Raw genomic sequence first — 23,426 nt, 5'->3', positions numbered from 1 at the left:
CCTGCTCACTCAAGTTAACATCCCTGGGGCCATTTCTTAGCTACTACTTTTTCTCACCCCAGATTCTAATTAGTTACAAAGTCCTGTTGATTTTATCCTCACAGCGTTTCAGAATCTGCCCCCCGTCTTAATTTCCATCACTGCTACCCTTGCTTATGACCTTATCACCTCTTGCTTAAATTATCGTGAAACGTTCCTACTGTTCTTCCTACCACTGCTTTATCTTCTCCCCAGTTCCTCTTCTACACCAGTGACTCCCAAATGTAGACTTAGTAACAGCAAAATGAAATGGGGTTTTTAAAATGCGTGTTTCTAAACACCTCTACTGAGTGGTTGTGATTGATTAGGTCTAGGTAGGATGCAGAAATCTGAGCTTTTTTCTTTTTTTTAAAGATTTTATTTATTTATTTTTAGAGAGGGAAGGGAGGGAGAGAGAGAGAGAGAAACATCAATGTGTAGTTGCTGGGGGCCATGGCCTGCAACCCAGGCATGTGCCCTGACTGGGAATCGAACTTGCGACATTTTGGTTCACAGCCCATGCTCAATCCACTGAGCTAAGCCAGCCAGGGCGAAATCTGAGCTTTTAAAGTTGCCTCTCAGTGAGTAAAGCAAATCTGGAACAATATTTACTAAGTGTGTCATTTATATAATTTTAACACAAAATAATAATGCTGTTTAGTTGTCATGGATGCATACATCTGCCTATATATTTCCTTCTCTGTATAAACATGGGTGAGCGATACTCACCAAAAAGATGTGTTTATTTCTGGGGAAGAGAAGAGAGGGGAGGTCAAGGAGAAGTACTGTTTATTTCTCTTAAACATTCTAAAGCCAAAAGGCAAAATATCAACATGATTTTATTGCAGATGGAGAATTGCTACATTGTAATTTGTGCTTTTCTCTCCACACGACACAAGTTTGACTCTGTCCAGAGGATTCTCATGCACAACTGGGTTTGAGTTCTGTGGTGGCGTGGAGCTGATCTTCTGAAAGTGCAGATGGGACCATCACACCTGCCTGAAAGCTTCCATGACTCCCACCTGCTGCAGGCAGTTCCACACTCCCTGGCACAGCACAGGGGATGCTGACCTGCCTCCCTGGCCTGGCCTCCCATTGCTCGCCATTCTCTCAGTCAGTGGCCAGGAAACTGTGCTCCTTGTGGAGCCTGGGAAACGCCACTTGCTTTCACTTGGCTGTGTGTCTTTTGCAGATGCCGTTTCATCTGTATTTTATTCTCTTCCCTGACCCCCCACCTTTTGCTCATGAAAATATTGTTAGCCCTCAAGATCTATCTTAAGTTTTACCTTCTCTAGGAAACTTGCACTCCACTTCCATAGAATCCCACTTATCCTTCTTTTATGATGCTTACAATATTATGATTTGAGTCATTCTTATTCACTTTTGTGCTTATTTCATCTTCCACATCCCCAAATGTAAGCTGTGTACAGGCAAGAACTGTATTATTCACCTGTTTGATACATTGTATATTTTATTGAGCAGATATTTCTAAGCACGTGTTATATGCTAGGCACTGTGCTAGATTATAGGGAGATGTACATGAGTAAAGCAGAATCTATCCAGGGTCTGTCATAAGGTTGATGATAAGTGCTCAAGTCTCTTAGGGGAGGAGAGAACAAGAATGCCTTATCTGACCCTGGCCAGGTAGCTCAGTTGGTTAGAGTATTGTCCCAGTAGATCAAGGTTGTGGGTTCAATCCCCATCCAGGGCACATTCAGGAATCAACCAATGAATGCATGAATAAGTGGAGCAATAAAAAATCGATATTTCTCTCTCTCACCCCTTCCTTCTTCTCTCTTAAAATCAATCAATAAAAAAATAAAAAAAGCCCTGGCTGGAGTAGCTCAGTGGATTGAGCGCGGGCTGCGAACCAAAGTGTCATAGGTTCGATTCCCAGTCGGGCTACATGCCTGGGTTGCAGGCCACGGCCCCCAGCAACTGCACATTGATGTCTCTCTCTCTCTCTCTCCCTCCCTTCCCTCTCTAAAAATAAATAAATAAAATCTTAAAAAAAATAAAAAATAAAAAAATAAAAGAATGCCTTATCTGTCAGGCTATTAAATTTTAAAAGAGTGAGGATTACAAAGTGGTTGGTGAAACTAGATGAAGACTTACGGGTGAGCTGTCTTTTGAGTTGAACTATTCTGTGTGAGATATTGACAAGGAGACATAGTCAAGGTAAAAGCTTGTTGAATTAATCAATGAATCCTAGGCAGAGAGACCTCAAAGTCTTGGAGGCCTTTGAGGAAGTATTTAAGAACAGTCAGTAATCTACTTTGACCAATGTCTGGACCAGATGGAGGAGAGCAGTGGAGAATAAGTCTGGGAAAGAGGTTTGGGACTCATTCTAGTAGAGCCAGATGCTAGACTATAAAGATATTGGGCTTCATTTGCTTAGAGGCCACAGAAAGTTTGTGGACACGGTTGTGGCATTGTCAGGTTCTGTTTAAGATAGCAACAGGTGGTATGGTCAGAAAAGGAACCTGGGAGGACAGGTGAGAAGGAGTTGTGACCTAGTCCAAGATGGTGATCTGGGCTGGGGCCCAGATGGTCAGGCAGCAGGTGTGGGCCAGAGGAGACAGGCACGAGCACCTCACTTGAGTAGAATTGACCCAACTTCATTACTGTGGACTATGGAGCTGATTGAAATTGGGGAGCAAGGGGGTGGGAGCCCTTGAAGACAACCTGAAGAGTTCGGCCTGGGAAATGAGTCTGTTAATATCAAGAAGATCATTGGGAAAAGGAGAGGGCTCTGTGGTGAAGATGATATGTTCTGCTTTTGGATAATGTGGAAGATTTAATGGTATCCCTCAAACTAGCTATATCTAAGTCTTAGCTTCTAGTACCTGTGAATGTGACCTGGTTTGAAAATAGTGTCTTTGCAGATATAATTAAGTTAAGGATCTCAGGATGAGCTTATCTGGGATTTGGGGTGGGCCATAGGTGCGATACTAGAGTCTTTAGAAAGGAGACGGAGATTTGACCCAGAGAGACAGGGTGGAGCATGAGAAGACAGACACCAAGACTGGAGCTATGTAGCTACAAGCTAAGGCACCAGGAGGCACCAGAAACTAGGAGGACACAGGCAAGGGGCAGATTGTCCCTCAGTGCCTACAGAAGTCACCAACCCCTCTGACACCTGGATTTTGAACTTCTGTACCCTCAAAACTGTAAAAGAATAAATTACTGTTTTAAACCACTAAATTTGTGGTGATTTGTTGCTGCAGTCTAGGAAACATACAGATATGCTCATATTTAAAAGCACAGGGCAAGAATTTACCAACCTCGAAGCTCCATTTGTAACTTTGCGTTTTTGTGTGATCCACTGAACTCAGCATGGACATTCATCGTGAAGGCACTGTTGCCGGAGTTACTTTGGCGAGGGGGTGGGGGCCGGGGCGAGGAAGGAGGTGTCCTGTTAATTAAATGAGGCAGGTAGAGTGGATTTGCTTCCCTACAGGGAAAAATATTTCAAAAGTGAGAAGCAATGAATAATTTAGCCTTAACTGAGTTTCTATTTTGTGTTCCACACTATGCTAGGCATGGAAAGGGATAAAGGACAAGATTCCATGTGGACTCTTGAGATGCTTATGACTCAATAATGGAAATAAAACCATTAGCAAGGCTAATGTGTAATCAGTCAATGAAGAGGTGTAATGGAGATGGACTTGAATGAGGAATCTTAGTTTATTTTTTTATTAACTGGATACTTGCATTTTTTTAGAATTCATCACTGAGTTTCTGATTCTGGGATAAAGTCACTCCACAGTATGTGCCCCTTGATACCAAATTGCCCTTCGCTTGATGCACAATGTGTGCTCATGTAGCCACAGATCCCTGGAATTTGCGAGGAAAAATGCTGTGCAGCCTCCAGAATCAGCAGGGGGTGGAAGCACAATGACCCTCCAGTAATGGGAACTGAATAAATTCAAGTACCATGTTGTCTGAATGGTTTCACAAGTTCCCATTCACTTGGCTAATTGCATCAGCTTGCTCTCATTTTTCCTCTGTGGGCTGGGACTTGTCTGGCGTGAGTGTCAGCCTCTGTGTTAGTGGTCCCTGTTGCTGGGATGTGCCCTGGACAAGAACCCCAGCCTGTCGCTGAAGCCTAGAGAGGACCCAATGGCCTTGTTTGCTGACCCCCAGAGTGTTTGAGGGCATTGCCTCCAATAATGGGAGATTTCACATTTGTCCCTGGACAGTTCTGGGCAAAGCTGTGCCAAACTTGTGTTGTCTTTGGGGAGGTGATGTGAGCAAGACTGAAGAGCTTGAGAAGACTAACAGACTTGGGACCCTAGGACAGGCTAGGTGATCCCTTGTGTTGCCACTGTCACTTGTGACTTGCCTCCAACAGTCCATCTTGTTATGGTCCTCCTCTGAAACCAATATAGTCCCCTTCAAACTATAGCATCTGGAGCCAGACCTGATACCCATCTATGCTGTAGGCCAAACATCATCTGTGGAGGGTGTGGAAATTGAACTGCAGTGTTTGTGTCTCTGATGTCCAATAGAGGACATCAGTCAGCTCTCACGTTTAAACTTTTCCCATGAAGGAGAAAGTAATTACTTGTGACTCAGGTCTCAAAGCGACTGGGAGTCCTTTTGTTCCAATAATCTTTTGTTCCAGACTCACTTCAGGAATGTGCAGGGCACTTTGGCATGTAACTTTTCCTTTTCTTTTTAGGAAGAGGGGAAACTGAAGTTGGTTAAGGTGTCTGAGCCAGCTCTGGAGACTAAGGCGTGAGAAAGGAGGACACAAGTTCTGTGAACAGTGATGCCCTTTGCGCGGTGACTCCTAGTTAGCACTGAGCATTTGGGAAAGGCAGAAAAGTCCAATGATATGGAGCTCAGGGCCCCTGGGACAGTGGATATTTTGAGTATGTTGGCTCTCTCCCAAGTGGTATAATGTTGATTGTTCTCAATTAATGTCTTGCTTTAATCATTATCAACTTCAACTGGGATACCCAACTGTGGTGCATTGTCCAGTGAGAAATCTCTAGTAGGAAACATTGCAACCCACTTTTGATGCATCAGATCAGTCACAGCACCTTCTCCATACACTGCACAAATCTTTTCTTATGTTTCAGTTGCATTTTTACCTTTCTGGAAATAATAAAGCATAATATGCTGAAAATGTTACATATTTCCTTCCATCTTCAATATTAAAATGGCTACACAAAAATTCACCAACTTTGATATTTTTTTTAAATGCTCACTGATATGACAGCTGTCACAATATAGTCTAACAAAATTGTTTCGAATGGCGGTAAAGACAATCATGTGTTACTAGAGCCATCTTATGGAAAAAAGCAAATGAACTTTTTGGCCAACCCAATACAACCCATGGAAATGTGACCTGTTTTAGAGGCAATGGATTCCTTATCTATATACTAAAAAGAACAATCTTAACACTGTTCATTTTGTTTTTATCTGCAAAAAACTCTTCCTCTTGATATCAGTCTTTATATACCTCTGGACGGAACTCAAGCCTAAATTCTCTGTAAGTTTCTAAAACAGTGTTTGATGCTTAGATGACATGTTCCTGGCTGACTGAACACCCAAGTGGTGAGTGAACTTTAACCCCTCCAAGTGCCTGCAGCCTGGGGTGATTGCAGTGTCCGCTGAGCTGAGAAGTTTTTGCTAAACAAAGTGGCCTGAGTGCTCTGTGGCTCTTGATTTTGCTTGCAGTTCTCTTTCCAGGGTGCAGAAATGATTGTTTTTCATCAGCTTCCTGGGGACATCTTTTGATGACTCACCCTGGGCCCTTTTTGTGAATCCAGGTGTGCAGTGGCATCCCCCCTTTGTGCCGTCTGCCCTTTTATGCACTCTGCAGGAGAAAACCGGAGTGCAGTGCAGCCTCGCGGTCTCTTTCAACCATCCAGTCGTCTCATTGGGGAGGAGCTGTGTTTGTCTTGAGACCCATCATCCCACATAGAAGGCTGGTTACCTTATTCCTATGCTTCAGAAAGGAGAAGCTCAGGGATGGCAAGCTGGTTGGGGGAGACATGCTCTTCCAGTTGATTCCGTCCGGGTATCTTATCTGCAGGGACAGAGAGCAGTGCTACATAGCAGTGCAGTTTCTCTGACTTTTTGACATCAGCCATTTGGAAGAAGCTTCTTAACACTGGGTCAGGGGGCAAGGGTGGCACTTAAGCTGTAGGCACTGTGACAAGAAGAGTTCCAGATAGTGGGGATATTCTTATCTCCCTTCAGCTTTGAATATGAAAAACAGTAATTACAATTGTAGGGGAGATTTACCTAACCCATAGGGAAGAAAAATCACTTAATAGACTTTGTTTTCTTGCTGCTGCTACTGATACTGAAACTAGGACTTAGTCAGTGGGTTCATTGTGGTGTGGTTCTTCTGACCCTTGTACACGGTTCTTTGAATAAAGTTATTATGAAAAAATAATCAAACTTTTCACATTGTAAATATTTGATAGTTAATTGTTGGATTAATTATAGAAAAATGGATTCCAGGATAAATAAAATGTGGCAGATACTTGTAGTGGAATATTATTCAAGCATAAAAGTGAACGGAATTCTGATACACGATACAGCAGGGATGAACCTTGAAAACATTATGCTTAGTGCAATAGGGACTGGAAGGACGGACGTATGGTTCCATGTATATGAGGTGCTGCAAATAGGCAAAGTCATGGACACAGAAAGTAGAACAGTGGGTATCGGGCTGGGGGACATCCACTTCATGGGGACTTACTGCTCAGTGGGCGCAGGGACTCTGTGTGAGGTGGTGAACAGTTCTGGAAGTGGACGGTGGAGAGAGCTGCATGACACTGTGCACATACCTCATGCCACTTAGCTATATACACTTGCAATGTTAAATGGTAATAGTGTCAATAACAAAAACAAAGAAAACATGTTAAATGGAGAATTTTATGTTAAGTATATTTTGCCATAAAAATATTTTAAAAAACTGATTCCAGTGCAGGAAGGGTATATGACTCCTAGGAATGCAAAAATAGAAACTTAAGCCTGAGCTTATGGACATTCTGAGGGCAGTCCTTCTGTGGGTCTGTACCTCATCAGCAACAGAGAAAACCTTTACTCCAGACTGTTGCTGGAGCCCAGTCTCAGGCAGGTGTAGCCGATCCTCACCCCGCTTTTTGTTGGGGGAAATGATACTAATTCTGGGGAATATCTCTCAGGATATGAATTTCATTAATTAATCCAGAAATTCTCTTTTTTATCCCTGAGTCAAGCCAGATGATCCAATGGCTGTGTGCCTGGGCATCGTTCTGGCCTTGGTAAGTCACTTAAGGGAGCTGTGCTTTGGCCTCTTACCTTGCACTGAGGGAAGAGATAGGTAGCATTATGGGAGACTCTACTGTGTACTCTTAGAGGCACTATTCATTATTATTCCCATCCCCCAACCTGCCAGTGTGGATGATAAAGGATATTTCAAGAATTCACCCAAGGAATTAGGAGAAATTTCTCAATGACAAGAACAAGCTAACCCTTTTGAGAAGTACATACATTGTATTTTTATTTTAAAGTCCATTTAATTATTCTGTGTCTGTTTTCTTTTTTGCTTTGGCCACTAGGATGCTCAGGACCCAATTTATGAACCATATCAAGTAATAATTTAGTACTTTATAACTTTTCTGTGCACTAACTTTTCCTCATACCTATATATGTATATATGTATGTATGTATGTGTATATATAATGTATCCAGAGTGTATCCAGCCATGTAATATGAAAAATAGAGACATTTATTGAAGAAGATACAAGATACAATTGTACATAGGACAGTGACACCTCAGCCTCTTTCAAAGCAGGCACCTTGGGACCTCACACGGTTCTCCTGGTCACCATCAGCTGCCCTGCTGTATTTTCTTGAATCTCACTAATGGTCTGAAATCTTTTCCCTTTCAAAGAAGGTTTTAGTTTTTGGAAAAGCCAGAAGTCCCAGGGTGCCAATCTGGGCTGTAGTGAGGCTGGATCACCTGCATCATATGATGTTTTGCCAAAAAAACTGCCTGAGACATGATGCGTGGGCTGGCACATTGTCATGATGGAGCTGCCAATCACTAGTTGCCCATAGCTGTGGCCTCTGAATTGTCAGAAGAGTTTCTGTGGAGGAATGTTCAAGCTTTATTCAAAATTTGATTTAGATTTGTTGCTCTCTTGGATCAATCACTTTGAATGTGATGGCCACACAGCACACATGCTCACTAAAGAGCATCTACCACTTCCACTGACTAGTACAGTGAAATCATCATTGTTCACATACGCATATTCCAGTCCACTCTCCTTGGCTGCCAGGTTACATCGATATCATGCAAACCATTCTTGTTATATTGACAATGGCTGAACTTTTATATGGAAGCCAAGGAGAGAAGCACTAAAAGGCATCAAAACTGATGTGTTTAGAAACTGTTTTGAGCAGTGGGAAAAATGTCTAGATAGGTGTTTTGTATCAAATGGAAAGTACTTTGAAGGTGACTGAAGTTTAAACATGTAAGAATAAATAAATAACTTTTAATAAATAACTTCTTGGGGGTCCCCTCTTGTATCCATACATACATATATACCTTGTATGGCGAGAAAGAAAGAGATGTTTATTTTAAGGAATTGACTCACATGTGTGTGGAGGTTGGCATGTTTGAAATTTGCAGGGTAGGCCCTAGCCACTGTGGCTGGATTGGTTGGAGCAATGCCCCATGGCCAAAAGGTTGCAGGTTCTATTCCTGGTTAGGGCACACACCTGGGCTGAGGGTTCAGTCCCTGGTCTAAAAAATTGCAGGGCAGGCTAGCAGGCTGGAGGCTCAGTTTTTAGTCTTAAAAAAATGATTTGAGAGAGAGGAAGGGTGGGGAGAAAGAGAGAGGAAAGAGGAGGGAGAGAAAATGAGAGAGAGAGAGACAGAATGAGAGAGAAACAGCGTGAGAGAGAAACACTGATCAGTTGCCTTCCATATACACCCCCGACCAGGGATTGAATCCACCACCTAGGTGTGTGGCCTGATTAGGGATCAAACTGGCAAACGTTTGGTGTGTGGAGTGAAATTCTAACCAAATGAGCCATCCGGCCAGGGCTCAGTCTTTACTCTTAAGGCCTCAACTGATTTGATGAGGCCCACCCACATTATGGTAGGTATTCTGCTTTACTCAAAGTGTACTAATTTAAATGTTAATAACATATAAAAATATCTTTACAGCAATTTAGATGTGTCTGACCAAATTGAGTACTGTAGTCCAGCCAAGTTGACTACATACAGAAAATTAACCATCACCAATAGGGATATAAATAATTATTTAAGAATGGGCATAATCATTCAATGTCTTTTACAGTTGCTTATTTGAGTGCATGCAGAAAAAGTTTCTAACTCCCTTTCACCTCCTTGTCTACGTTCAAGTCTCATGCCATTATCTCATCAGCTGGCAGGGCTGCCGTCCAAGGCAGGGCTGGTTCAATGGCATAGAGTTTTCATTGTGTGTGAATGTGCTGACCTGCCAGCATACCCTGGTGTGTGTCAGTGTTATGCGGAGTTCTGCCAGCTCCTTGCTAAACAGCCATTTTTGTGGAGGGACGTGATGAGGTGCATGATTTCACCAATCATTACCATTCCCAATTAGACGGGGTCCAGGTGTGTGTTAATAAAACATTAGCTCACTCTGACTTGATTCCAGGGATTTCAAGCATTTGATGTTGTTCAATTGGTTATATTGCTGCTGTTCCACTCTGTAAGGTCTTCAAACATCTGGAGACCTGCCTTTTATGAGGAAACATTCCAGTTGTTCAGGAATGTAACTCTTCGTCAGCAGTGGCTCTTACCTTATCTTTTTACCTTTCTAGGTTGTAGGTTACTTCCTTTGGGTGCAGGCCCCTTCACTGCAGGAGCGGAGTCTGACAGCCACGCTCTCTCTCAAGGTAAGAATGGAAGCGACTACAGACAACCCTCTGCATTTTGTTCGGAAGCTCGGGAGTAGGTGGTCAGGGAGCCGTGTGCATGCCGTCCTTAGCCCATCTCCTCGGCAGTGTGCCAGGTTTTCCGTCCCCTTCTAGCCTGCGGTGCTGGCATTTCAAAGCCCGGTTTTGGCTTTATTTCCATTTATGGTCATCCCAAGGAGGGAGTGACCAGTGGATCGAAGACTTCTCTGCTTCCCACATAATACACTAATATAGTCAATTAAAACAGAACCCCCTGGAGTAATGGTCCCAGTTACAGGGGAAAGAATGTCCGAGGAGTGGGAAGTGATGCTCACAAGGGTCTGTGTCAAGTGCACCACATTGTCAACCCGGCTTAGTGAGTGCATGCTCTGCTTATTGAACATTTGTAATTAGAGGACATTTGAATGTTAAGGATTAGAAAATATTTCCAGATCCAAAATAGGATGAGAGTGTTACTCTAACAGAGAAGAGGCAACAGCATCGATGTGGGCACATTTCAAGCTGTGTTTTACTGATGGCTGCTTTTTACTTCATTTTGCCCTTTTCGTTTAGGTGTGGTGCTTAATACACAGGCTGACCAGGTTCGGTTATTAGCATGTCTCCATTTTTCCCTGTGAAAAATTCAAATCTGAGATCTGCTTTTCTGAGGGCAGGTTGCTAAGACCAAGGAATGACTTTTTTCTGTGTGTTTAATTCTCACCCAAGGATATGTTTACTGGTTTTAGAGGGAGAAGAAGGGGTGAGGAGTGCAGGGGGAGAGAGAGATCAATTGGTTGCCTCCCATACATGTCCCAACTGAGGATGGAACCCACAACCTTTTGGTGTACGGGATGATGCTCTAACCAACTAAGCCACCTGGCCAGGGCAGGAATATCTTTTTGAGGCTTCAGGGACCTAAGCCTGGTCTGCTGAGTAATCTCCCTGGCGGGGGCTCTCACCTCCCAGCCCAGAGGCCCTCTGCCTTGCCAACAGACCTCCCACCTTGCATCTCATGGGTGAAGGAGGCAGCCTCCAGAGGAAGTTGTGTGAGATTGGGAGCTGATGGGCCTGGGCCATGTTTACCTTCCTGTTTCTTGTCTAAGGAGCAGACTGAATTATTAGCACCCATTTGTTAGTGCTAATTATGTGTTTCAAGTACAAAGCAGTGTTCTGTAGGTGTCTACTAAGATGCTTTCCTCCTTGCCTTTTTTTAAAAAAGGATGATACTGTACTACCCTAATTGGGTCCAGGAAAACGATTAGGAATCTGTATGTTATCACTGTTAACCCTCAGGGAATATTGGGTGGTGGGCCAGCTGTTACTTCAATTTAAGAGTCTGCTATTAATAAACCTGTAGAATATGGAGATCAGAGAAATGACGTTCCAGCAATGAGCCATAGGGAGAGCATTTGGTGATCTCCCAAAGTAGGAAACTTAATGCCGTTGTAGTTATAATGTTAAGCACAGTGTAGGAACATCATCACCATCATCATCATGATAGTCATAATAACAATGACAACAATGGCTGTAAAAAAGAGTAACTCTAATACTAACTGCCTCGGTCACCACCATCATGACAGCTAGCACTTATTGGCTCCTACTTTCTGTCAGCACTTGACTACACATTTTATTTGCATTATTTTTTCTTAATCTGTACAGCATCCCCATGAGGAAGGTCCTATTAATATCTACCTTTTACAGTTGAGGAAGTAGGATTTAAAGAGATTAGGTAAGTGGCTCAAAGTAAGATGACTGAATAAGGAAGGGGCAGAGCAGGGGGGATTAACTAACAGCACAGACTGAGGTCGACCAGCAGCGGCTCTGCCCCACGTGCGGGGTGTGCGGCTAGCGTCTGCTCCTTGTTCTTACCTGTCCCTGCTCACGTGCCCTCTGCCCTGTGCCCACCTACCATCAACATTTTGTCTCTTTTGCACTGAGGTAGTCAAAGCATCAAACAATATATAAGTAGTTCAAGATTGTGAAAGAGTATTTGGCTTATAGAGAATATAGAGAAATAATGAAGATTAAAAATCACCCAGTTTTAAAAGAGGCCCACTCTGTAAGTCTTGAACACAGTAGTGTGTTGCTATTGCCTTTTCCTTTGTGTATAGTTTGTTCATATAGTTTCTATATATTTTAGTTTTGAATTTTAAATTCAACAAGTATTTTCTTGTGCTGTTGCTCCCATAAGCCTGTTTTAATGGATGCTATATATGGTTAGAGGACTCTTAGGTTTATTCCATGAGAAGTTGTATCCTTGAGTTGCTCCCCTGTGGCAAGTGCAGAGCTTCTGCTCCCCGTACTGGATAGCCAGTTTCTGTCTGCTGATGGCTGGGTCAGAATTATGGGGTGTCTCTGCCCCCTCACATTGTAAACACCTCATATCTTGAGCGGGGTCTCTATGGGGTCCAGCAGGAGTTTCAGTGCAGAGACCTGGAGGTGGCTCTATACGGAAACTAGCTGCAAACCTTGGGTAAATTATTTCAGTTTTGCATCTCGTCAGCTCTTTAATTCCATGAAATCAGGGGTGTTCTGAAGTGCCTTGATTTATAGCCTGATCAGTTGCCATTGGAACAGGAATGTTGGTGGGGCTCAGCTGGGTTACTCTGGGTTGCTTCAAGCAGGGAATGTAGTTTTTCAAGACGACCAGACCTGTAAACTCGTCAAAGGTGAAGTGTCTTAGCTACTTTTCTGTAATTGTTGCTATCCCCACTTTTGTGCTCCCCAACTTTCTCCCTCTGCCCACACCCCCAGAATAGACCGTACAAAGTATGTGCTCAACAAGTAGGAGATGAGCAAACAAGTATGTGCGCGGCAGATTCCACTGTTCTAGGTCTAAGAACTTTAGCACTGTGGCTGATCCAGCTTTTCAAATTAATGAGATTGTTCCCTTTAGATGTGGTGACTTTGTTTATAAGAGACAGGAACTTCTAAGCCTCCAAAATCTCTCATATTTCAGAGTGATTTTCCTACTAAGATGATTACCAATTCTACCCACATGTTACAGATGAAAGAACACTGATCTATGGAACTTGGTGTTTCTCCCTGTACTGTGTGTAGTGTTGGGTTTTTGCTTAGGTCACAGAAAAATCAAAGCTTACGATGTATTGTGTCATTGCTGGGAACAGCAGAAAAAATGAAGGCGTTTGGGGGGATTCCTGCATTCTTGGAGCCACATATCTGGGCTCCAGGATTGGTTCTGACTGGCTCCCCCTGATTCTCACCTGGTGATGCTGACCTCAAATCAGTTTGCTCATGACTTGAAGGTATCATCTATCTAGTTCACTGTGCAATACTTTTAAGACCCAAAATATAAAGCTACTCCAAGAGCCAGATCTTGACATTTCTGGCCTCATAGTCACTATAGATAAAAGAAACAAAATTGCATGTTCCCACATCGCCCTGCTCTGCAGAGACCTAATTTGGTACCTACCTGCGTGCAGAAAGCCTGTCTCCATCTCCCCAGATTTGATCACTAGTTAGTCTTAGCTTTTCCCAAGTTAATATGCTGACAGTGGTGCTATGTGGCAGCCCTGAGATTTCACCCAGGCAGACTGACTCCGGGGTCTGCGTATTAACCCCAAATGCCTCTCAAGGTGATGGAAACTCACTCTTCCTGACTCTTGGCAGAGATCTCTCTTGGACCGTGTAGTTTTTGATAGGCAGGGGGATTGGCTATTTGGAGAGGGACACTAAGCCTTTTTGGGTCCACCCATATGGTCAAAATGGGCCTGGTCACATTGTAGGAGACCATCATTGGAGATAATAAAGACAGTTGTGATCCCATGCAATAGAGAGTAATTTTCCTGGATGTAAATGTGTGGGTGTGTCTGGTGATGGTGGTGGTCATGGTCATTGTCACAGTGTTACTCTGCTCTTTTGCTGGACGTTTGAAGAATGGGTGTATTTGATTATGTCCCCTCTAGCCTTTCAGATAGCCTCTCTTATTCTTGGCTTCAGGTAATCAGCAAGCCTCAGCTCCAAAGAAAATGTGGTTATTTAGATTTTGTTTAAGGGTAGGTTAATAGCCTTCTTTATATAGCATTTGTGGAACTAAATTCAGTCTATTCTCCAAGTAGCACCAGGTGATTTATCTAAGGAAAGTGACATTTTACTGATATTTATAAGGTCACCCTTGCAGCCATGGATGGAGTGAGCCCTGGCACCAATGACTTAGTAAGGGACCCACATCCCTTCCTGAGTTTGAGGGGTGTGAAGCATGTATTGGATTCAGGACTTTGCATTTAGCACCAGAGTGGGGGAGGCACCACCTGTCTAAGACTTACAGGCAGTCATTCTAGCCACCAAGCATCTCTTCTCTGTCAAATCCCATTGTTGCCTCTTAACTCCACATCTGGCCTGCTAGCCTGCTTCTTCTGACTGCCTCTTCCTCCGATGTTGACTCAATGACTGTTTCCGCTGCTGGGAGGTTTTTGTTACAGCTTCTGTATCCATAAGAATCTATATATTCACCCTAATGTGATCTCCACTAGAATCTGAGCTGGAAGCGAGGCAGTCTGGTCAAGAATAGCCCCACCAGAGATGGCAGAACATGGGGTTAGGGAGACCCTTGCTGCTGGCTGCCCACCCTTCCCATCACCTCTCACCTCCCACACCAGCAACTCCCCTGAAGTCCAGATTCATTCCTCCCTCCCTCCCTCTCTTCCTCCCGTTCTTCCTTTTTTTCCTGTTTTTTTTTTTTTAAGATTTTATTTATTTGATTTTAGAGGAAGGGGAAGGAAGTGAGACAGAGAGGAGAGAAACATTGGTGTGTGAGAGAAAATCGATTGGTTTCTTTTGCACACGCCCTGACTGGGAACTGAACCCACAACCCAGGTATGTACCCTGACCGGGAACTGAACCCATGACCTTTCACTTTGCAACACAACATCCAACCAACCGAATCCCACTGGTCAGGGCAAGGCCAGATTTTTTGATCACCAAACAAGAAATCCCAGGGATGTTTTTCTTATATTGGTGGAAACTCTGTCACCCTTATAATCTTTTACTTTATCTAATCTTGAAGCATTTATAACCCTGTCCTACCTACATGAAGTACTTTTTACTTTTTGGATGCCTGCTTCCTTTTCTTATTCAAATGAGCTGGGACAGTTTATCCCCTGCCATAGATGTGACAACCAGGCAGGCAGGTCCCTACAGCAGAGAGTCTCCAAACAGTGCTGCACTGAATAGCTCAGCCTGCCCTTAGTGCAGAATTAAAGGACAGAACACAGGCAGGAAGCTTCCTTTGTCTCCCAAGGCCTTTGTCTCCCAAGGCCTTTTGGGCTGTTCTTTCCCCCATAAATGTAATTGCTTCCTTTGATGGATCTGGCCATACCCCTTTCCCTCCCTCCTCCTCCGTCAACTAGGACTGCCCAAGCAGGTACCTTTGATTTGCAGTCATCAACATTAGTTAGCCTTTGGCTTTGGCTAAACTGCCTGTTTGAGGGGCTGGCAGTGCCCAGGAGAAGGACCTGAGGCTGTGACAGAGGAGGGAAAAGAGGGGAGAGGCAACTGCGCCTCTGGCTCAGTGGTGAGCTGGGTGAGTTCATGAGCTTAGAAAACTGTGGATCACCACAGGGTCCTTGAGTGCACACAGAAGTCACCGTGCCTCCTGAAGGCGGGCTTCACTCCCCCTACCCCCAGAGAGGACCGTTCAGACATGGTATTTCCTTGAAGTTGCTGACGTTTTGACCCATGCTATAGGTGCTTGGTTTATTGTTCCCTTTTCTTGTTGATTTTATAACCAATATTGTAGGAAGACAATACCTGAAAGTTTGTGTAAGCCCTTCCTTTTTAAGCAGTGAAGATGGCTGTTTACCAATAAGCACAGAAGGGAGTTTAAAAAAGTAACTTTGCTCTAGGTTGGCTCTCAGCATGGAAGGCTGAGCTGGAGAAGGCATTTTACATGGTTAGGATTCACATTTACCCATTGGCTTCCAGGCCGAGTAACAGGTACTGCAGCAACTCTGGTATAGTCCTCAGTGGCTCTTTCTTGAAAGGTGGGTTTCAGCAATCCAATGACAGCATAGCATTTCAAATTTAACCATAAGCAGCTCTCAAAATTTCATCTTCAGGAAGTCTTCCTACAAAATAGAGAGAAGCTTCTTCTGTGTCTAAACACGACATACTATGCACAGTTCTGCTGTTTTCACCACGATCACACGCCATGCTTCACCTGTGAACTCGGAGTCCCATCTACTTATTACCTGTGTTTCCCCCTTTCTCAAAATGTGGGTCCCTGCTAGGGTAAAAGGGCAAAGGCTGTCCAATCTGAGATGTTAGGTCTGTGTTTACCACATGGTGGGGCCACACCAAAGGGACAGTGAATGTTTGGGACAATGTCATCTGCAGTGTACACTCTGATTGTAGGGGGCCAGCTTCTCTTTTGTCTTCAAACCTCAGCTATGCTTTGGTTGGGTGTGTGGGCAAGCCTTTTTACTTAAGTTTACTTCAGAGCCTCTGCAATATATCCAGATAGATCATTGCCAAAATCACACATGGCATAAACCTATTTAGCTATCACCCAACAGAACTCTAATATGAGGAAAATGATGTAGAATAGTTACGTGCCATTTATTAAATCAGTTTATTTTCTATATTTGTAGTAGCACTACATTTGTAATTCACAGTATTTTAAATTTTGTATTGAAATATATTTGATATATAGCATTGTACTCATTTGATTTGATACACTGACATATTATAATGGTTGACATTTTAGTGTTTGCACCTTTATCACATCACTTATTGTCATTTTGTAATGGGAATAATTAAGATCTAGTCCCTTAGCAAGTTTGATGATGATGATTCAGTATTGTTATTCATATCTGCTGTACTGTGAATAAGCTCTTAGAACTTATTTGGGTACTAATTGCAAGGAAACAGTATTTTAACATATCTCCCCCCAAAGAATAAATCAGAGTAATGCAATATGGAAAGTAGTGGAGATTCAGGTTAATTGGGAAGTAAGAATCCCTAAGGCACTTGTGGATTTGCTCCAGAGATTAGTTATGACTCTGAAAGGGAAAGGTTTCCAGTTTTCAAGTCTTTCAACTTTCTTTAGCTAACATGTGTGCTTACCCCGCTAGAGTAAGTCATTGTGTGGATTCCTTAAATAACCGAGGCAGTGACCAAGAGCAGACAGCCAGGTGGTGTTCCCATGGGATTTCTTTCCACTGATATGTCCTCTCAGCCCTTTCTCCCCTACCTCATCGATCCCTGTTATTACCAGAGGCCAAATGGATAGTTCCGTGGATAGTTTTCCTTGACTTATGAGCTGAAATGAAGATTTTAAATATAGACTTTTAAGATGTTAGGGAGGAAAGTGACGTTGATTTATTGTTTTGTTCTCGGGCAGCCTGAGAAACCTGTCCTGTCAGGTAGTGAACAACTGCTTTTCCCCAACAAGGGGCTTCAAGAGAACAATCACTCATCCCATCATTTCCGTTCCCCCTGAGTCATCCAGGCTGGCTCCTATTGGTTTCAGCTGAATTAGAATCTCCAGGCAATGGACTCTAGGGCCAAGATTTCTACAAAAACATGCCTTGGACAGGGAGCCATGGCTCACTTGGGAAATTGTGTTGTCCAGCATGGTCAAAAGTGGCCATCTTAATGGTCAATATAGGATGATTATATAAGCAACCAGACTCTCCAGCCTTCCTGGTGCTGATCTAAAGGGCAAAGTAACAGCTATGAAAATGAATGGTGATTTGGGGATACGTCTTGTCTGGACCTTCTTAGTTAGTGCTGTAGATTGACCCCTGAGTGTTCAGTGGGGATCTTAGTAAAGCTCCTTTAAGACTTCGTCCTCGTGGTGATGCAGAGAGGGTCTTGACACTTAAGAAGACATGTGATGTCAGAGACAGGTACCATGGAAAGAGAGCTGGAGTTTCTTCCACTTACAAATCCTGCCCGTCCCCTATCATGTTGCTGTTCTGAATACTCTTCTTGGGTCCCATTGTGTACGACTTGGAGGGCAGATGTAAGACTGAATGTATGAGCAGTGGCAGAGAGCAATACTGATTGGCACGTGTGTTTAGTTCCAGTTCATTCGAAAGTTCAGTTCATTTCCAAGTTCTTAATGTTTTTCTGCATTGCAGAACTAGAGAAACTTGGTTTTGAAGGGGAGCTGTCTGTTGAGGCTCAGTCAAGCCATCACATGTTCATGGGAGAGCTTAACACACAGAAAATAAAAATAAAATAGTTAAAGCAGAATGCTGGATACAAGTTTGCAGGCTAGTTGAAAATCCTACCACTTTTACACATTCTTAGCGAATCCTTCCTGTTTTAAATAAAACCAACAGTTGCTTTAAAAACAGCTACTCTGTCACCTTCCTCAGTCTCCAGGCACTTAAAACACACCCTTAAACAACATCAGAATTAACCAGGGCCCTTTAGATTGTAGACTGGCTTCCTTGGGGCAGGAGCTGTGCTTTCTTCATGTTGAATTCTGAGGACTAAGGAAAATAAGAATAAAAACACATACGCATAAAACCTATTTATCAGCAGGTAAATATGAAATAACTAGTAACCGTGAAAATAAAATGAACCGTAACCCCGAGTCCCTGGTGGTGTGGTGGCATGTCTGTAAGGTGTGTGTTAGATGGAAACCTGGGATGGGTGAGAGATCGCTCTGGGATTCTTGGGATTCTCGGGCAGGACCTGCATGGAAAGGCAATAGTGTGCCCCCTGTGGCGGTCCGATCCCTGCATTAAACTAGGAAGGCTCAGCCCAGACAAATGCTAAGGAAACAAAACCAACGCTTTTACCACTCTCTACGACATTTATGGCCAGGATCTACTCAATGCCCTTATCCTTGAGGCATTCTGAAAGTCATTTTAATGATTTATTTTCTTTTCCACAACCAAAAAATAAATAAAATATTTTATCACCTTGTGGGTGGACTTGAGGTCTTTCTCTTCATTTTATCACTTTCTGGGTTTATGAAATTCCCCTTTCAGTATTTGTAACTGAAGGATAGGAATTCCGTTGATCTCATTTCTTACAGGAAGGATGTTCCTAGTCTGATTTTTTTGGTCCTGTATCCGCAGCCTATCTTTGTTGTTGCCATTGCTGTTATTGTCATTGTTGTTGTTGTTGGTGGTTGTGGGGATGGGGTGACAGGGGCATAGGGAAATGGGGACTCAAGAAATTCCATTCTTGCAGTAACACATGGGTCAGAGGGGGAGGTTTCAAATAAGAGAAAATTTTTTGTGAATATTGTCTCCACTCTTTAGAGCTATGGGAACATTGGAGCCATTGGGCTGAAGAGGAAGTGGTTGTGAGGTGCTCCACACTGCAATTTGCTCTGTGGTTTTACTTTCCAGGATCTGCAATGAAAAGCAATGATCTGTGTGAGGGCTCACAGCATTGCGATTAAACCTTTGTGTTCTGAATTGTATGTCTTCAACCCAGACTCCCTGCTTTATAGCTTACACACCCATTTTTCCACACTCTTTGCCCTTTTTGCTTATTTTGGCTTTATTTTCTATCTGTACTTACATTAAGGTGTCAATAGCATGCCACTCACTCAGGCTGGTCATCGTGAGCCACAAAAGCTACTCAGCCATGTGTGGGTTTGTAAGGACAAACTCTTTCCAGATTGGTGATTTCAAGTCTGAGTGGATACAGCACGTGAGTGTGTCAAGTTCAGTGGTACAACTGAGTGATTTGAAATGTCCATCTCCTGGCCCTCTGGTCCATCCACCTTCAGCTCCAATGAAGGCCATAGAATCAAAGGGGCTTTAGGGTCCTTTCCTCTAAGGATCCTGATCTTCATGTGCAGAAATCCATTTGACACATCCACATTGGTGGTTGCTCATCCATCTTCTACCTGAATAATTCCACTGCTCATTGCTCTCTGGCAGCCCATTCTCTTGTTGGGCATTTCAAACTTGGCCCCAAGTGAATCTCTTGCAGCTTTCTTGAATTTATCTTCTGAGGTAACTTTCTCCTCTCCACTACCTGGAAAGTTATCAGTTGAATTTTAACTCAGTTTTCCCCTACTTCCCCCAAAGTTTTCATTTCTCTGGACAAACAGGTATAGCTCTCTCAAATATTATAAATAAGGCAGAGTTTTTAGACCTCTCATCATCCTAGATATATAGTTCTATAGGCCTCCTAATTAAAAGTGAATGTTAAGTTCCAAAGGGAATCAGACTTGTGAAGAGGAATTCATACACACACACATGCACACATATGCCCATATATATGTAAGACATGGTGTTTTAACTCTTCTAAAATTTACACAAACTAATCTCTCTCTAGCAAGGCCTTGGTTATTTTGTGCCTATACCCTTGATAATGTGAATGCATAACTTTATATTTAGTATTGTGTTGAATTCAGTTTGATACTGTAATTTGCCAAGTCTTTTTACAAATCTTGATTCTGTTATGAAACAGTAGTTTCTTGCCTGGCTTTGTGCCCTCATTAGGTTTCATAGGAAACCTTCTCATCTCCATTCGAGTAGTTGATAAAAATGTTAAATAGCATAAATAAAGATGGAGTTGTGCAGCATGCTACTAGACTGTTTAGGGTTGAGGCTTATCTATGAAAAAAACATTATTTGATAGGTCATAATTTGCCATCATTCTGACAACGATAAAAAATTTTATGTATTGCCTTGCCCAAATCCAGGCCATATAGGGAGTTCTACTGATTTAATAGTCTCTAACCATGCCACAAAGGAAAGAGAGGTTTGGCTATAGTTTACCTCAGTTTACCCATCTTAGACCTTACTGATCACTTTTCTACTTGCTCACAAAGTAACTGCTTACTAATCTGCACCTACATTTATTAAACTTTAAAGAGATGTTTATTTGTGAACCGTCAGTGTTTAGTATAGTACTCAATGTATGGGATGTGGTTCCTGTGTCCAAAAGTTTATAGTCTAGTGAAAGAAAGAGATATATATTTATAATACCCTGTTGATAACATGCATGTACTTATGTGTAATTATATTACTTGTATAATAAAGATGGAGTTTTAGAAAAACAGTATAATAAATAACACCTAGTAAAAGTTTTTCCAAGAGATCAGCCAACTGCCTGGTGGAGAGATCATGGACAAGTAGAATTTGAGCTGGGCCTTGCTGAATAAGGAGTTGATGATTAGTTTTAGAAAGGTTGGAAGATCATTCAAAGGAAGGAGTAAAGCCTCTTGATATGTGGCCTCTACCTGGACTTCAACCCAGCCTGTCTAGACCGCTCTGCCTGCTACAGTGACTTCCCCATTCCCAGACCTGTGGCTTGCACTTGGTCATGTTAGCTACACTTGACCCTTGAATGTCTCAGAGGTTATGGAAACCAATCCCCTGTGTAGTTGAAAAGCCATGTATAACTTTGACTTCCACAAAACTTCACTAGTAATAGCCTGTTATTGACCAGAAGCCTTACCAATAACATAAACAGTTGATTAGCACACATTTTGTATGTTATATGTATTATATACTATATTCTTACAATAAAGTAAATGAGAGAAAAGAAAATGTTATTGAGAAAATCATAAGAAAGAGCTAATACATTTATAGTATTTATTTCTTTAAAAACCCATATATAAATGGTCCTGTGCCATTAAAACACATTTTGTTCAAGGATCAACAGTACTGACATTTTTTTAACCATTTGAGTCACTTCAAACTATGTCCAGTTTTTGGATTTTGGGGCATTCAGACTAATCAGGTGACTACAGGCAACTGCATCCTAGCCACCTACATCCTACATCCTAGTGTGACAGCTACCCTCTAGATCTTCAGAAGGCAGTGGTATTATGACTCTGAAGATGCCACATACAGTCATATGGGATGCATATCTGACACACTTTAAAATTAGGGTAGTACCTATGCTTTAAATCAATAATGACTCTCTTAAAAAGAGACCTTCCTGTGTGCACACCCTCCATCCCTGTGCCCTAAGACATCCAACCATCCTTTGAAATGACTCATCTGCTTTCATTTTTAGTTGAATTGCTCGGAAGGATTTGAAATGCATCAGTTCAGCTGCGTTTGCATTTTCTAGAGCATGAAAAATGATGTTTCATTTATTACATGTGGGGAGATGAGGAACCAAATGTACAGCCAGGCATTTTAGATTGCAGGTGGAACTGGCAGCATAGTGGTGGGAGAAATGGCCCGCAAGCCTGTGAGCTGAGGCAGTTCCATCGGCACCACCCGGAGAGGACAAACCTGGAACACCACAATGGCAGTTTTCTTCAAATGCATTTCCAACTACTCCCCATTTGGTGGGAAAAAGCTTTCATTTTTCCACAGTTGGACCCCTCTTTCCATCAAATGTGTAGCCAACTGGCTAAGAGAGTAGCTCACAAGCTGGCTGGGATTCTGTTTTTAGTGTCCTGGCAGGAAAGAGAGGTTTGTTATAATTGGGTGCCTTAGCTGTTCTTCCACCTGGCCATTTCCTCTGGTCTCTTATTTCCTGTCATCTTGTTTCTTTGGGAGCCAGTAGTGTTCTTTTTATATACCAAATGGATGTAAATGACCAAGGGCAAAGAAACAGCTTATGCATTGCTTTTTGGCTTAGAGGGCGGACCTTTTGGGGGTCACCAGTAGAAAGCTCTGCTGTGGGATCTGCATGGTGCTGAGATAGATGGTTAATATTCTGTGAACAAATCTCACACCTGCAGGACACTTCATTACATCTTCCCTGCAACCAGCACCTTCAGCAGGTGGTAGGCAGGGCTTGTTTACAGGACTGATAGTAGTTTAGGTAAATTTGCCCCCTGGACAGCAGGAAAGCTCAATCAGTATCAGCTTTTTACATTACCTGGTCCTGTCTCCTTCTTGCAAGAGTTTCTTTGCCACAATTGAAAATGAAAAAAAAAAAAAGGACTTCCAGTCAAGATGGAGGTATAGTTAGTCATGCTTTGTCTCCTTGCACAACCACAAGAAGAATCACAACTAACCTCAAAACAAAAAACACCTAGAACTGCCAGAAAATTGAACTGTATGGAAGTCTGACAACCAAGCATTTAAAAAAGTCACATTCATCCAAATGGGTGCGCTAAGACAGGGAGTCAAAGCAGCTCTACTTAATGCATAGAAACAAACACAGGGACGCTGCCAAATTGAGGAGACAAAGAAATATGGCGTAAATGAAAGAAACAGAACAAAACCCCAGGAAAAGAACAAAATGAAATGAAGATAACCAACCTATCAGATGCAGAGTTCAGAACACTGGTGATCAGGATGCTCAAAGAAATCATCGGGTACAGCAACAACATAAGGAAGAAATGAAGGTTACACTAAGTGAAATAAAGAAAAATCCATAGGGAACCAACAGTGAAGGGAAGGAAGCCAGGATTCAGATCAATGATTTGGAACATAAGGAAGCAATAAACATTCAGCTAGAACAGAATGAAGAAACAAGAATTTTTTTTTTTTTTTAAAAGGAGAGTATAAGAAGACTCTGGGACATTTTCAAAAATGCCAACATTCAAATCATAGGGATGCAAGAAGGATAAGAGGAAAAACAAGAAATTGAAAACTTATTTGAAAAAA

General features: G+C 42.6%; 1 protein-coding gene across 8 annotated transcripts in view; it reads left to right on the top strand.

Annotated features, from left to right (window-relative positions):
* Positions 1–23,426, top strand: part of LYPD6B (LY6/PLAUR domain containing 6B) — a 160,954-nt gene that overhangs the window by 97,348 nt on the left and 40,180 nt on the right. For all 8 annotated transcript variants that reach the window (XM_045819859.1, XM_045820030.1, XM_045819931.1 and 5 more), the window contains one exon: positions 9,838–9,912. The gene's annotated coding sequence lies outside the window, so the exon portion shown is untranslated. The remainder of the gene's footprint in view (positions 1–9,837; positions 9,913–23,426) is intronic.

Source organism: Phyllostomus hastatus, unplaced genomic scaffold (genome assembly GCF_019186645.2).
Source record: "Phyllostomus hastatus isolate PE091 unplaced genomic scaffold, TTU_PhHast_1.1 phas_contig_1, whole genome shotgun sequence".
NCBI classification, from domain to species: Eukaryota; Metazoa; Chordata; class Mammalia; order Chiroptera; family Phyllostomidae; genus Phyllostomus; species Phyllostomus hastatus.
The sequence above is the reverse complement of the archived record's forward strand: the minus strand, read 5'-3'. Positions and strand labels throughout refer to the sequence as shown.